The sequence below is a fragment of the Myotis davidii genome, unplaced genomic scaffold, assembly GCF_000327345.1.
Source record: "Myotis davidii unplaced genomic scaffold, ASM32734v1 scaffold79, whole genome shotgun sequence".
Lineage (NCBI taxonomy): Eukaryota > Metazoa > Chordata > Mammalia > Chiroptera > Vespertilionidae > Myotis > Myotis davidii.
Genome location: NW_006294339.1, coordinates 1,562,609 through 1,565,736, shown reverse-complemented (window position 1 = coordinate 1,565,736; position 3,128 = coordinate 1,562,609). Strand labels below are relative to the sequence as shown.

General features: G+C 40.5%; 1 protein-coding gene and 1 pseudogene across 1 annotated transcript in view; one reads left to right on the top strand and one right to left on the bottom strand.

The window, feature by feature from the left end:
* Positions 1-3,128, bottom strand: part of ZYG11B (zyg-11 family member B, cell cycle regulator) — a 99,065-nt gene that overhangs the window by 48,014 nt on the left and 47,923 nt on the right. The gene's annotated exons all lie outside the window — the stretch shown is intronic.
* Positions 2,681-3,128, top strand: part of LOC102756691 — an 11,528-nt pseudogene continuing 11,080 nt past the window's right edge.

Below are 3,128 nucleotides of genomic sequence, written 5' to 3'. Positions count from 1 at the left end.
AACATCAATCAGCTGCCTTCTGCACACTCCCTACTGGGTATGTGCCCACAACCAAGGTATATGCCCTTGGCTGGAACTGAACCTGGGACCCTTGAGTCCGCAGGCCGATGCTCTATCCACTGAGCAAAACCAGTTAGGGCTAGATTATTATTTTAAATCCTCACCTGAGGATATGTTTTCCATTGATTCTAGAAAGAGAGGAAGGGAGAAAAACATTGATGGAAGAGAGAAACATTGATCAGTTGCCTCACACTCACCCTGACTGGGGATCAAACTCCCAACCTGGGTATGAGCCCTGATTGGGAATCAAACCTGTAACTCTTCGATGTACAGGGTGACACTCTAACCACTGAACAACACTGACCAGGGGAGCATCAGGTTTATTTTAATAAAGACTATTAACAATATCATTAGTCCTTTGAATTTGGTAAATAAGTAAAAAATTAGTAAATGTAAATAATTTTTAAAAATCATTATGCTATTAGAAAAATATATTATCAATTTCGTTGATTCTTTTAGAGAGGAAGGGAGAGGGATAGAGAGACAATAACACTGACTGGCTGCCTCCTGCATGCCTCCCATTGGGAATTAGCCCACAACTTGGGCATATGCCCTGAAAGGGAAACGAACTGGCAACCTCTTGGTTCATGGGTCAACACTCAATCACTGAGCCACGACCACACCAGCCAGGCTGATATCACCAATTTTAAAAGCATTCATGGAACATTGTTTCCAAAACATTTTATTATGAAAATTTTTAAACACAGAAAAATGTATGAAACTTTATAAAATTGTGACAAGAATTGGCAATATGTTTTTTTGCATATTAGCAGTATCCACTCTTGATTATTTGAAGGTGGATATGATTTTGACAAAGAGATTAAATAATTTAGAATACTTTTTGGTGAATAATGCAGGTAATCACATTGGGGTAACACAAATGGGGGCAGCAGGTTACTTCTCTGACCTTCAGTTTTCTCATCTGAAGGCAGCTTGAAAAGAAGTAGTAGAAAACACATTTTGATCAAGCATATAGCCTCTCCAAGTCACTACTTCAGAGGATAATTATTTAGTTAGAGTGACTTAAAAACAACTTGCATTATTTTATCTATTTAAAGCAAGCATGTCAAACTCAGACTAACAGGAGTCAAATAAACAAGGTTTAAGCTTATGTGGGCCACAAAAAAAACAAAAGCTTCAATTTTCATAGAAACATAGGTTTATTTTAATAGAGACATGCTGAATACAAAGGGCTGAAATGAATGAGTAATCGTTAACATAAAATAATAGAACATTTTAATAAAAATTAATTAATATTTTTTCTTGAACATTAACTTACCAGACACGGAATAACTGCACAAATTAATAAGCGTAATGCAAATAAACCTATTTTTCTTGTTCTCCAAAAGCGAAATATTTCCTGTTGCACACACCAAACAAGTCAATCCAAGACTAATGATGTGGCACTCGGCTACTAAAATATCTGCTACTAGTATTAGTGGAGAGGAATGTTGCACCTGCGTGTAAGGCACGTAAGGAAAATGAATGCAACACAATTATAGTAATCAGTCATTAGCGAATGTTGTAGTTCATTATTAATAATTATATATAACAGGATATTGTAAAAATTAAGTTACGTAATTTTTATTAAAATGTTTCTTACATACTGTTATATTGGCAGGGCCCCAAAAATATTCATTGTGGGCTGCATGCTGCCCATGAGTTTGACATGCTTGATTTAAAGCATTTGCCACAGTGCTTTATTATACAGCTAGTGGCCTGGTACACAAATTAGTGCTCATTGAAAGGAAATTAGTTAGAACAACTATTTTAAAATTGCTATTTGCCCTTTCTCTATAATAGAAGTGTCAACCAAATTCATGATCAACAATGACAGATGGAAACACACGCGTGTGATTGGTGTCAGTGAGGGCTTTACATGTATTGCTATGCGCGAGTCAACTTAGCCTTTTATAGATATAGAATATAGTTACTTAATTAGACCTGCTTTCTGATTTATCTAAACTTTTTCCAGCCCAGTGAAGCTCTTTAAGAACTCTTTCAAGTAATTGTCAGCAACACAGCAGTAAATATCAACACAAAGCTGATCATTATTGTAGATCACACAGGGAGAACAAAGAGTAAAATATTTAACTGCAGCAGTGTTTGACTATATTCTGTGCAGTGAGAAAACCTGAAGTCGTTTTCAAGGCCCACCATTTCTTTCTTCTTTTCAGTTCTGGCAAGTTTCTAAGCTTTCTAAATCTCTGTTTTCCAGCTAATGAATAGATAATACAATTCCACCGAGTATCCCATCTACCTACTCCAGGACTTCTGTGAGGATCAAATGAGATAAGATACGGGAAAACACTTCACAGACATTGGGTTAAAGTGTGAAATGTTTCCACCTGGCTATAAAGCAAGTCATGTTCCTGGAATGAAGAAACTGAAAGGAGCTAATCGTCGCTAAGGAGAGGAAGCTGGGTGTTGCTATGTGACATCATTACCCAGATGAACACTTAGCATATTAGCCTTTTATATAGATAGAAGATAGATAATAAGCATTCAATCAATACTGTTAACTGCTATCATTAGGAATCTGGCAAAGTTAAAACTTTAGTTAACATATATTCTTTAGATTTACAAGACTAGTTGTACATATACTTAAATATATATTTAAATGGAATATGCCGTGCCCCCTGAGGCCCCTCAGCCTGGCTCCCTGCCCCTTCGCCCCTGCTATGGTTCGCAGCCTGGCCCAGCGACTCCCGACTTCTATGCCCTCGTGGCCCAGCGGCTGGAACAGCTGGTCCAAGAGCAACTGAGATCCCCACCGAGCCCAGAGTTACAGGGTCCCCCACCCACCGAGAAGGAAGCCCTGCTGAGGAGGCTGGTGGCCTTGCTGGAGGAGGAGGCAGAAGTCATCAACCAGAAGCTGGCCTCGGACCCTGCCCTGCACCGCAAGCTGGCCCGCCTCTCTGCTGGCTCCTTCGCCCCGCCTAGTGGAGCTGTTCTCCAGCCGGGAGGGCAGCCCTTGCCCCAGCCGCACACCCCTCCTTGCGGTGCCCGGGTCCCCCGCCGCCTTCCCCGGAGCCCCTGGCTCGCCTGGCCCTGGCCATGGAGCTGAG